This window comes from Leguminivora glycinivorella, chromosome 4, assembly GCF_023078275.1.
Source record: "Leguminivora glycinivorella isolate SPB_JAAS2020 chromosome 4, LegGlyc_1.1, whole genome shotgun sequence".
NCBI classification, from domain to species: domain Eukaryota; kingdom Metazoa; phylum Arthropoda; class Insecta; order Lepidoptera; family Tortricidae; genus Leguminivora; species Leguminivora glycinivorella.
Window position 1 is genome coordinate 730,050 of NC_062974.1, and position 13,486 is coordinate 743,535.

The following is a 13,486-nucleotide window of genomic DNA, read 5'->3' on the forward strand; positions in this document are numbered from 1 at the left end:
CTGCATCTAAGGGAACTCGGGTTTAGTGTAACACAGGCAAACGCTGTTTTCGTCATCGGACTTGTCTTGATGAGTACTCGAGTGAACAGTACCCGAAGTCCAGCTGATGCTGAACCCTGGCTGCATCTAGGGGAACTCGGGTTTAGTGTAACACAGGCAAACGCTGTTTTCGTCATCGGACTTGTCTTGATGAGTACTCGAGTGAGCAGTATCCAAAGTCCAGCTGATGCTGAACCCTGGCTGCACCTAGGGGAACTCGGGTTTAGTGTAACCCAGGCAAACGCTGTTTTCGTCATCGGACTTGTCTTGATGAGTACTCGAGCAAGCAGTACCCAAAGTCCAGCTTTTGCTGAACTCTGGCTGCACCTAGGGGAACTCGGGTTTAGTGTAACACAGGCAAACGCTGTTTTCGTCATCGGACTTGTCTTGATGAGTACTCGAGTGAGCAGTACCCAAAGTCCAGCTGATGCTGAACCCTGGCTGCATCTAGGGGAACTCGGGTTTAGTGTAACCCAGGCAAACGCTGTTTTCGTCATCGGACTTGTCTTGATGAGTACTCGAGCAAGCAGTACCCAAAGTCCAGCTGTTGCTGAACTCTGGCTGCACCTAGGGGAACTCGGGTTTAGTGTAACACAGGCAAACGCTGTCTTCGTCATTGGACTTGTCTTGATGAGTACTCGAGTGAGCAGTACCCGAAGTGTAGCTGATGCTGAACTCTGTTTGCACCTAGGGGAACTCGGGTTTGGTGTAACATAGGCAAACGCTGTTTTCGTCATCGGACTTGTCTTGATGAGGACTTGGGTGCGCAATAGCCAAGACAGAGCTGTAGCTGAGCCCTGGCGGTATCTAGGGCAACTCTGGTTTCGGTGCATTATAATATAGAAATATTTCATGCAATGTCAAGTTAGGCATAAAACATAATATTAACTGAACAAAAATCCTACCAGAAGTGAATATTAACATCAAGTAGTTAGAACGAATTTATTAATTTGCCATACATAAAACACTTTAGTTATGTCTAAAAAAATACGTATGTATATCCATTTGAATATCAAAATTAAGTACAGTTGATTTCACTAATAGTAACACAGGGAATAAAGAGAATACTGCAGTTCCAAGCGTCCATAGGCTGCGGTAACTATTTACTATTAGACGGGCTGTATGCTTGATTGCCAACAGAAAAGTATTTCTGTTTCAAACGATCTTCATAGAATTCACAACAATCAACAGAAATAGTTTGACATATTCTATGGTACTACTCTACTCAACTCAACCAAGTACCAGTCATAAAGACGAGTCTAAGATATTTCACACGAAACATACTATGAACAGAAAACAGCGTTTATTTATATTGCACCGAACCTGAGTTCCCCTAGGTACCACCAGGTCTCAGCTACAGCACTGGCTTGGCTACTGCGCACCCAAGTCCTCATAAAGGCAGGGCCTATAACGAAAACCGGGTTTGTCAATGTTGTACCAAACCTAAGTTCCCCTAGGTACAGCCAGAGTTCAATATCAGCTTTACCAGTACTCATCAAGACAAGTCCGATGACAAAAACAGCGTTTACCTATATTGCACGAAACTCAAGTTCCCCTAGGAATAGCCAGGGTTCAGCATCAGCTCTACCTTGGTTACTGCTCACTCAAGTACTCATCAAGAAAAATCCGATGACGAAAACAGCGTTTGCCTATGTTGCACGAAACCCGAGTTCCCCTAGGAATAGCCAGGGTTCAGCATCAGCTCTACCTTGGTTACTGCTCACACAAGTACTCACCAAGACAAGTCCGGTGAAGAAAACAGCGCTTGCCTATGTTACTCCAAACCCACGTTCCCCTGGGAAAAGCCAGGGTTCAGCATCAGCTCTACCTTGGTTACTGCTCACTCAAGTACTCATCAAGACAAGTCCGATGACGAAAACAGCGTTTGCGTATGTTGCACGAAACCCGAGTTCCCCTAGGAATAGCCAGGGTTCAGCATCAGCTCTACCTTGGTTACTGCTCACTCAAGTACTCATCAAGACAAGTCCGATGACGAAAACAGCGCTTGCCTATGTTACTCCAAACCCGCGTTCCCCTAGGAATAGCCAGGGTTCAGCATCAGCTCTACCTTGGTTACTGCTCACACAAGTACTCACCAAGACAAGTCCGGTGAAGAAAACAGCGCTTGCCTATGTTACTCCAAACCCGCGTTCCCCTGGGAAAAGCCAGGGTTCAGCATCAGCTCTACCTTGGTTACTGCTCACTCAAGTACTCATCAAGACAAGTCCGATGACGAAAACAGCGTTTGCGTATGTTGCACGAAACCCGAGTTCCCCTAGGAATAGCCAGGGTTCAGCATCAGCTCTACCTTGGTTACTGCTCACTCAAGTACTCATCAAGACAAGTCCGATGACGAAAACAGCGCTTGCCTATGTTACTCCAAACCCGCGTTCCCCTAGGAATAGCCAGGGTTCAGCATCAGCTCTACCTTGGTTACTGCTCACACAAGTACTCACCAAGACAAGTCCGGTGAAGAAAACAGCGCTTGCCTATGTTACTCCAAACCCGCGTTCCCCTGGGAAAAGCCAGGGTTCAGCATCAGCTCTACCTTGGTTACTGCTCACTCAAGTACTCATCAAGACAAGTCCGATGACGAAAACAGCGTTTGCGTATGTTGCACGAAACCCGAGTTCCCCTAGGAATAGCCAGGGTTCAGCATCAGCTCTACCTTGGTTACTGCTCACTCAAGTACTCATCAAGACAAGTCCGATGACGAAAACAGCGCTTGCCTATGTTACTCCAAACCCGCGTTCCCCTAGGAATAGCCAGGGTTCAGCATCAGCTCTACCTTGGTTACTGCTCACACAAGAACTCACCAAGACAAGTCCGGTGAAGAAAACAGCGCTTGCCTATGTTACTCCAAACCCGCGTTCCCCTGGGAAAAGCCAGGGTTCAGCATCAGCTCTACCTTGGTTACTGCTCACTCAAGTACTCATCAATACAAGTCCGATGAAGAAAACAGCGTTTGCCTATGTTGCACGAAACCCGAGTTCCCTTAGGAAAAGCCAGGGTTCAGCATCAGCTCTACCTTGGTTACTGCTCACTCAAGTACTCATCAAGACAAGTCCGATGACGAAAACAGCGTTTGCCTATGTTGCACGAAACCCGAGTTCCCCTAGGAATAGCCAGGGTTCAGCATCAGCTCTACCTTGGTTACTGCTCACTCAAGTACTCATCAAAACAATTCTGATGACGAAAACAGCGCTTGCCTATGTTAAACCAAACCCGCGTTCCCCTGGGAAAAGCCAGGGTTCAGCATCAGCTCTATCTTAGGAACTGCTCACCCAATTAACTCATCAAGGCGAGTTGGATGACGAAAACGGCTTGTTTTTATGTTGGCAATTAACGTTTTCAATGTGTAATGTTAATGGTTAATTGTATTGATTTTCGGCCAACACTGTATATTTACATGCATACATACATATTTACATAATTATATTCATACATACATTCATACATAGCTACATACATTCATACGTACGAACATACATACTGATCTATGGGCGACGATGATCATTTACCATCAGGCCATCCATCAGTCCCTTGTCTCCCAGTTCATTAAAAATAATTTCTAGCCGTGTTCTACTTTTATCCAACGAAAACATGTTTCGTTGCAAAATTAAAAATGGGGCGCATAGTGCGGAGTGGCAACAGCGCATTTTCCTTCCTGTTCGTACAATAGCTTAGATTCATAATCCTGTCTCTTTTACGCAAGGCTCGACTACGCTTTAACAAAAGGGAAAGCCTTATAAATAGCGCTTAAAATAAGGGTAACCCTTATTAAAGGATTGCAAGCCGTATCGGATAGCGCTAAGCCAATGCACAGGGCTAGCTTTATTGTTTTGCTTAGTTTTTTGTAAGGGCTAGTCAAATGAATGGGCTTGCAGTTCGAAAGGGAGAGTCTCTCGATTGGGTCGTCCTTACGTTAGGGATTCCCAATGAAAGGCTTGTAGCGCGGAAGGGGTTGTCCGGTCCCTGCCTAATTATATATTTTTTGTTTAACGATTATTTTTATATGAAATTGTATATTATAGACTCAATATTATTATGAACAATAATTTACAACAATAAATTGCTCTGATAATTAGGTTAGATTAAGATCATAACATATATGTAATGAACTATTCATAAGAGCTTGTAACTAGGCCTACATGAATAAAGATATTTTGAATTGAATTGAATAGTTTTTTTGGTCTGAAAGCTGAGTAAGTCGGAAGTGTTCTTAGCCATGTTTCATGAAAACCGGTCTACTATATCGTGGTCGGACGTTTTTCCAAAATTTGTGGTTAGGTTAGGTAATTTAAACTTTGGCATGTAAAGACTCGTAGACCTCATGCATACGAGTATCTGATCGCTGATAGTACCCGTAAAACACGTTAAAGCCATTGAACAAGGTTGATTTGTGTAGATATTCTCATATTTATAAATTATAATGTATACACATAAATTTAAAATGGAAACGACATTAATTCCGCTTCTGATTACCGGTGATCTATGACGCATAATCAGTGTACGGGACGTGCTTCCGTCCGTCCGTAACTCCGTACTCGTACCCGTCAGATGCGGTTTAAGAGGCCTTATTCCTAAAGACGAGCGTTTTTTGCAAAATAGAACCTTTTTCATTCAAAATTATAAAGAAACTATAAATGATTATTAAAAAAATGATAATGTTCCTAAAAGTACATATCTTAAGCTAGAAAGTCAATTGGTACTACTTTAAAATATGTCTTTTTATACTTCCGAAAAATCAGTTTTTTCGGAAGACGTTTTCAAATCTCGTAGTGGAATAGCTCGTTTAGAATCGTGATTGTGCTGTTAAAAATGTTATTTGGGGTAATAAATGATCACAATCCTATTTGTTATATCCTGTACGAGTTAGCTAATACTTTGACATTTTAAGATTTACTTGAAATGGTGGATAAATAACCTTCCGTATCCTCCCCATTTTTTCGATAAAAAGAGGTTTACATTATGTATTTTTCCTGCGATTCCTGCATTTTTTGTAACTCTTAAATAATATTATCCTAAACTAGAACTTCTTATTGACCTATAAAAAAAAATCATACATATAAGACATACCTTTCTGTCGATAGATATGTTTTTAAAACACCTAAAATTCGAATAAAAGACACTGTGCTAACGCGAGCCCGCTCAGTCTGCGCCGAGCGCTCGAAGACAACGGACCTGCGTTTGATCGTCCGGCGCACCTAGCTTTCGTAAGCAGCGCGATAGTTCCGAGAAGTGCCGTAAACTGCGACTAAACAAATCTTGATCCTTTTTACACCTTATGCAATTTTAGCATTCGACATGCTTTTCATATGATTTTGGATTTTAAGTTATACGTGAAGTTTGTTGAGAGTTTGAATTATTATTATATTTTGGGACCAGGATGAGGTTCTGGTTCTCATGATGATGGAGTCAGGCAGGAGATGTTCAACAGAACTGCTATTCTACTTATCATAACTCCACCATGTTTGGGCTCATTAGATTTGGGCTGATGAGCACCATCGATCTAGATGAGGTCCAAGGTCTCATGATGGAGTCAGGAGGTGGTCAACAGAACTGCTATTCTCCTCATCATAACCCCATCATATTTGGGCTCATTAGATTTGGGCTGACGAGCACCATCGAACTAGATGAGGTCCAAGGTCTCATGACGGGGTCAGGAGGTGGCCAACAGAACTGCTATTCTCCTCATCATAACCCCATCATGTTCGGGCTCATTAGATTTGGGCTGACGAGCACCATCGAACTAGATGAGGTCCAAGGTCTCATGATGGAGTCAGGAGGTGGTCAACAGAACTGCTATTCTCCTCATCATAACCCCATCATGTTTGGGCTCATTAGATTTGGGCTGACGAGCACCATCGAACTAGATGTGGTCCAGGGTCTCATGATGGAGTCAGGAGGTGGTCAACAGAACTGCTATTCTCCTCATCATAACCCCATCATGTTTGGGCTCATTAGATTTGGGCTGACGAGCACCATCGAACTAGATGAGGTCCAAGGTCTCATGACGGGGTCAGGAGGTGGCCAACAGAACTGCTATTCTCCTCATCATAACCCCATCATGTTCGGGCTCATTAGATTTGGGCTGACGAGCACCATCGAACTAGATGAGGTCCAGGGTCTCATGATGGAGTCAGGAGGTGGTCAACAGAACTGCTATTCTCCTCATCATAACCCCATCATGTTTGGGCTCATTAGATTTGGGCTGACGAGCACCATCGATCTAGACGAAGTCCAAGGTCTCATGATGGAGTCAGGAGGTGGTCAACAGAACTGCTATTCTCCTCATTATAACCCCATCATGTTTGGGCTCATTAGATTTGGGCCGACGAGCACCATCGAACTAGATGAGGTCCAAGGTCTCATGATGGAGTCAGGAGGTGGTCAACAGAACTGCTATTCTATTCATAAGACTGCTTGCACTTACATTGACATTATACTTTACATAATGCTATTAAACCTAATGAAGCGTTGTTTTATTACCTAAATCTCAAAACCCTCTAAATAAAATATGTATAGTAAGGAAGGAGCAAAAATTTAACCGCAGGCTTTCCAAACCGACGATGTTTGATCAGCTACTTTTAGAACGAACATGTACATAATTTGATTTTCACCCTTTCAAATGTTTCTAAGACGCAATGTTTTGCACAGGTCACGTCATGCACAGTTAAACTGTGGAATGAATTGTTGCCAGCGGTATTTCCGGACCGATGCGACCTTCAAACCTTCAAGAAAAGAACGTACATCCATCTTTAAGGCCGGCAACGCACCAACACTTCTGGTGCTTCGGGTGTCCATAGCCGGCAGTGATCGCTTACCATCAGGCAACTTGTCTGCTCGTTTGCCTCCTATCCCATAAAAAAAAACGTTTAATAATTTTTAAGAAAAAAAACCGCCGCCTTTTGGGTTCTGATGAAAGCTACTTGCGAATGTTGGATTATGTACAAATACATACATACAATCACGCCTGTATCCCATAAAGGGGTAGGCAGAGCACATGTAGAAATGTGTAGGTATTTTTTAAAACTGCTTTTAATGCTTTAATTATTAAATTTTTTAAATCGGTCCAGTAACGACGGAGATATCGAGGAACAAACAAAAAAAAAACAGACGAATTGAGAACCGTCCTTCCTTGAGAGATTTGAGGCGATGGTTAAAAAGTGACACAACATCATGAGCAGTTCCACTGCACCAAATGTCACTATTCTGGACGTAAGTGCATGCTGTTCTTATAAAAATATGAAAGTCACTATAATTGTGCCGTTTAGATTTAGGGAGTTCCGGTCTGACCATCATCAACAGTTCCACTGCACCAAATGTCATTGTTCCGTACGTAAATGCATGCTATTCATATAAAAACACAAAAATCGCTATATGTATGCCTTTCAGACTTGAGGAGTTCCCTGGATTTCTCCAGGATCCCATCATCAGAACTGGGTTCTGATAAAAATGGGACCAATCAGTATGCATATACATTCAATAAAAAAACAGAAATCACTATTAAACTATTCTCTAATTTCCAGTTCCTAACTAAAATTTTCCTAATAAAAAAAAACAAATTGATCCCGATACAAACTTTCACCCCCTTTTTCCCTCTACTAGGGGTGTAAATTTTCATAATCGATTCTTATCTCTTCGAAATTTTGTTAATGCAATCTATACAAATTTCGACTTTCTAGCTTTCGTAGTTTCGGCTCAGCGGTGTTGGTTGTTGAATCAATTAATTAGGAAACCTGTATTTATATATGTATATGTAGACTACTATACTTTTACTACATTCATACACCTTATTTACTACTACCATACCATGAACAGGAAATTCCCCGTATAAAATTGAAAATTATGTTATTACCAATTTAATTCAAAACTATCAAGATTATTTGTGTCGGCGTTGAAACGCGCGTTGAGTTGCAGGTGCTCGCGTACCGAGCGCCAACGCCATCTATCGATGGCCGTTTCGTGAAATTGATGAGCGCTCTAAGGAATAAGGAGTCTTAACGGTCACTACTAGAAGTAAAATATACTAGAGATGCGAGCTCCTCGCGTTAAAGAAAATATTAAGTGTGCCTGAGTCGACGCTCGGAGCCGAGCGTGCGAACGTCGACTCAGGACACTTGTATGAGCTTCAATTGTTTGACTTGTACGCCGCACGCCCAATATGAGCGTGCACTCAGGCCTTACACTAACTATTTATACACCTAAACCTTCCTCAGGGACCGTCCACACTCAAGAGACGCATGTCCGCCGATATGCGGAACGGACGCCAACGCCACGCCGCCTGAATGTAATTTAAAAAACGTCTTCTCAGTACATTTTGTATAGGAAGGACGCGCAAGGGACGCGTAAGGGACGTCGCTTGGCGCGCCCCAGGCGACGCGTCGCAAGGCGCGCGCTGCGCCGCCTGGGGGCGCGTCTTATATACGTCCTTCCTATACAAAAAGTACTGAGGAGACGTTTTTTAAATTACATTCAGGCGGCGTGGCGCTGGCGTCCGTTCCGCGTCGGCGGACATGCGTCTCTTGAGTGTGGACGGTCCCTCAAGAGTCTCTAGTGGCAGTGGATTTAAGAGTTTATAAGCAAACAGACAATTCCGGCTATGAACATAGGCCACATTAGAACAGCCACTTATGTGTTGCCAATCATTGCGAACCTGCTTACTGCAAGCTTCCTGGAAAACCCCGAAGCAAAGAACACCTCAGAAGGTAACTCATTTCACAACTTATGTTTTCTGCAAAAACAAGCCCAAACAAATTATGCTTTTATGCTTTCAAAGTATCTGGGGCGGCACTATTAATAACATGTTATACGACCAACATCAGTTAAAAGAGTAACAATTCTTGTCCTGACGTATTAAGTCGATATAGCGTTCGACATGTTTCGATCCAATTTTCGAGGATCTTTCTCAAGAGTAGCGACCCCGCCTTTACATGTAGCGGCGCGGCGCGCGCCCCGCCGCCGCCACGCCACCTGGGGCGCGTCTTACGTCTTTCCTATACAAAATGTACTGAGGAGGCGTTTTTTTGAATTACACTGAAGCGGCGTGGCGCGGACGCCCGTTGCGCGCCCCGAGACACGCGACGCTCTGGTGTGGCCGGTCACTTAGAGAGATCCGGTAAGAAAAGGGTAGGTTCGCGTTCGTGTCAATCTCTACTTGACAAATTTGATTATTAACCTTACTTGGTCTCACAAATTTCAATATTTGTATTGCATACCTGATTAATTGATTATGTAGGTAAATAGAACATAAAAACATATATATTTCGCAAGTAGCATTTCAAAAATTGAAATTTTACACCAGACATCTAGAGAAAAAAAATGCTGAAAGAAAGGATCGCATAATTCGAACCCGGGAATCCGGCTTGGTAATTAAGGCGATTAGGCTAAGAAAGCCGGTTACGTATTTGTGGCGTCCCATGCCTAAAGGATTTTGAAATTTTCAATATATACATTTCAGTTCTAAGTACATATTTTTTGTGGTATTTAATAAAAACGTCCTTCGCACTTGAAAGGCAAGGACATGGACCCTTCTGTACCAGGAAGCCACATTTGACCTCTAAAATGCACCATCATGTCAGTAGTTCAACTATCGACCGAAGAACACCGCCAACTGGGTCGAGTGAGAATGGAAATTCAGCAAGTGACACGAATGTGAACAGCATTCCTATGATGAGTACTAGATAAATTGATCTTTGGTGAGCCTTGTATGTTTGAAATAAGGTATGTTATGAATGGGAAAGTTGATGGTGCTGTGTACATAGGTATAGGATCGCGTGATGTAGTGTGTAAGATTACCGCAGGTAGACTACGTAAGTCGAGTTTAAATCAAATAGAGGCTACTCTTTCATTGGGATTGGAAATTCCGGGTCTAACGCAAGCCATCAAGGAATGTATAAAAAAACCGGCCAAGAGCGTGTCGGGCAACGCTCAGTGTAGGGTTCCGTAGTTTTCCGTATTTTTCTCAAAAACTGCTGAACCTATCAAGTTCAAAACAATTTTCCTAGAAAGTCTTTATAAAGTTCTACTTTTGTGATTTTTTTTATACTTTTTAACCATATGGTTCAAAAGTTAGAGGGGGGGGGGACGCACTTTTTTTCCTTTAGGAGCGATTATTTCCGAAAATATTAATATTATCAAAAAACGATCTTAGTAAACCCTTATTCATTTTTAAATACCTATTCAACAATATATCACACGTTGGGGTTGGAATGAAAAAAAAATATCAGCCCCCACTTTACATGTAGGGGGGGTACCCTAATAGAACATTTTTTCCCATTTTTTATTTTTGCACTTTGTTGGCGTGATTGATATACATATTGGTATTGGTACCAAATTTCAGCTTTCTAGTGCTAACGGTTACTGAGATTATCCGCGGACGGACGGACGGACAGACAGACATGGCGAAACTATAAGGGTTCCTAGTTGACTACGGAACCCTAAAAAGGCTTATGTGGTTACCGCACATTACCTGTCATTTTTCCTTAACTATATTCCATGAATCGCATATGTTCAACGCTGATCGTATAAAACTTAAATAATCGCACATTAGTGAACATTTTATAACTGACCCATTACAATGGATGAAAATATAAAATAAAAAGCGCCAGTGTATAGTGACGGCGAGCGTCATGATGATTCTAATAGGAAAATGATCTGTGAATCGTACACATGTATCATTTGGCCCCATTTCATGATCTGAGACAACTGGACTCTGTTGGTCAACAAAGAAGTCCATCTGTTTAAATTAATAAACTGATAAAATATATTTAAAGTTACAGGCCTAGTTAAATTTATTATTATTTTAATTGTAATTTAAAAATGATGATCCTATGTTGGTAGAGGAATAATAAAGCCCACAATGATTCAAAAAATAACATTAATTTTTAAATACATACTGGTACAGGATCTCTTGATACTTCAGAAATGAATGACAAAATTTCATTTTATTATTATATTATATAGCCTTGTTTTTCATGTATAGTTTGTTTGATGTATTGTTATTATTATTTTTTCTTTAGTTAGTATGGATCCCTCTTTGGGTGAAGGCCTCCTGAAGGAATTGCATTTTACACTGACAGAATTAACATTAAAATCTGTTGCCTGAGCTTGAAGTGTGGTTAAACAACCTTGCTCCCTTGTAAAACAAAAAAACTATTATCAGTGACTGACTGCCGAGTTCATAACCCAACCCAAACATTCACTACTGCTCTTTCTGAAAAGACTACTTCAAGTTAATAGACTGTTAAGTAGAAAATCATAATGTTCCATAAAACTTAAACTACAATGAGTTAGACACTTATCTATGTCAGCCTAGTGTAGATAAGACTTCATTAACCTTAGAATCCTTGTTTTCCCTTATCAGATAATGTTACAGGTACATTTACATGAGATAAGCAGGTGTCCCGATATCACCTTTAAGGCTTCAGGTAACCTTAAAGCAATAGGTTTTTTTTTTTTATCATACAGAAACATCTGCGAGTGATACTACATATTTTTAAATTAAAGGAAAAATGGTAAAATTCACATCTCCAGCAGGACTCTAACCTGCGACCTCTGGCTCCGGTGAAGCCATTTTTCCTTTGATTTTTTTTTTATTATTATAAATGGGCTTACTCTTGGCCAAAGACTAGATTATAGATTTAAAAATATGTAATGTCATAGGTGATTGTATCTTTAAATGTATACTTTATAGCATTGGAAAAAGAATTTTTGATTATTATTATGTTAGAAACAATTTAAACAGGTACTGAAGTAGAATTACTACTCTGTATGGGAAGAAAAGGTTCACAAGAGTTTGACATTCAACTCTGGGGTGAAATTGTGTAATCCCTTCCTAATACATGACATTTTTATTTCAATAGAACAGAAATTATTTATCCAGTCAAATATATCACAACAAACATAAAAAATAGCGAACAAGAAAAGATAAACAAAACAGTATAAATAGAAATGTGAATCCAAATAGTCTCCATTCAGCAAGATTTTTAAACATTTGTTTCGTTATAATATTGCTTGTATTAATATACATTTTTTTATGATTTAGGAGGCTCATAATCTAGACAAATCAAAAAAGCAAGCAGTTTTATTAATACCATTGCTAATGATCTGAAACAACAGACAAATTGGGAGTGTATAATTCACAAATATTTCACTTATTCACATACTCTTGACCTAAAAATCTATAATTGATGTATGTACACCCATGGGCAATGCTTATCATAACATTTTATTATCAACTTCCGCATAGCAACAATAATAATAACACTATTTTTTTGTTTAAATAATACAGTGCTAATTCAAGTATTTAACTTAATTAAAGAAATTGGATAAGGTAGTAGACATAAAATTAGCTTTGTTAGTAAAAAATACAATTGTTGAGCATGATAAGCAGAAAACCATTCAAGTGACATTGACTGATAACTCTAATGGACAGTGATACCCATTAACTAATGACCAAAACATACTTACTTTGGCTTATATTTTAAGTTAGTATGTGTTTACTATTTAGTACATTAGATAGTGTACTTGTAGAAAAAGTATATTTATCTCTTTGTCAACTTGTCTATACAGTCACAGTAAGGAATTTAGCGTGAAATTGACTGAGAGTGTCAGCTTTCTCCAGTATTAAAGAACATTTTAGTAATTTCTATTGGTACACTGTACACTGACATTTAATTTGCATGTTTTTAAGGACAGTAAGGTAAAAATCATATTAACTTCAAGTTAACAATTCATCTACCAAGAATTACGGCCAATACAAGGCAATTTCATAATTCACATTAGCATAACAACCGGCAGCTTCGTGCTGCAGAGAATGTCAAGTAGCAATTGATTCCAAGGCATTTGTAACCAATTCATTCATTATCTTGCTATGCATACTTGCATAATCACACAAGTAACCGTCAGTACGAATTATTGGCGTGGTAAAAAATTGGACTGATTCTCATAATCGCGTCGTGACGTGAATCATCCCAGAGGCGGCAACATCACTTTGCAAACTTTAAAGTTAACTCATGCGGAAATAATTACCAAAAACTTTAACTTGACATAGTAACATCGAAACCCTACAAAACAAGTCGAACTAGTTGGTAAATTCTGTGGTAAATGCTACGATTTTTAGAAAAAGGCGGAGTCGCTGTCGGTAGCTTGGGCGATGGCGGTCAAATAACGGCTGATGACGGCCACTCAATGTATGGCGGCCGTCCTTTCCTATTGGTTTCTCCTCAGAATAAAAACATAAATAATGCAAATAAATAGTACAAACTAAAGAGAAACTTACCACATAACAGCAGCAATAGGCAATAAATTTCCACGACCCACAAGCACCATTCACTCACAACACAAAACACTCCACATTCACGCACGAATCCGCACGATTGACAATTTGACAATCTTGTTTAGAATGGATCATCGATCTACAATAGGGACTGAGCTCACACTT

The 13,486-nt window shown here is 40.4% G+C and overlaps 1 protein-coding gene across 1 annotated transcript in view; it reads right to left on the reverse strand.

Moving 5' to 3' along the window:
• LOC125225883 (ADP-ribosylation factor 6) overlaps nucleotides 1–13,442 on the reverse strand; it is a 125,809-nt gene extending 112,367 nt beyond the window's left edge. Inside the window, exon 1 of the mRNA XM_048129764.1 lies at nucleotides 13,325–13,442. The gene's annotated coding sequence lies outside the window, so the exon portion shown is untranslated. The remainder of the gene's footprint in view (nucleotides 1–13,324) is intronic.
• Between the last annotated feature and the right edge of the window lie 44 nt (nucleotides 13,443–13,486).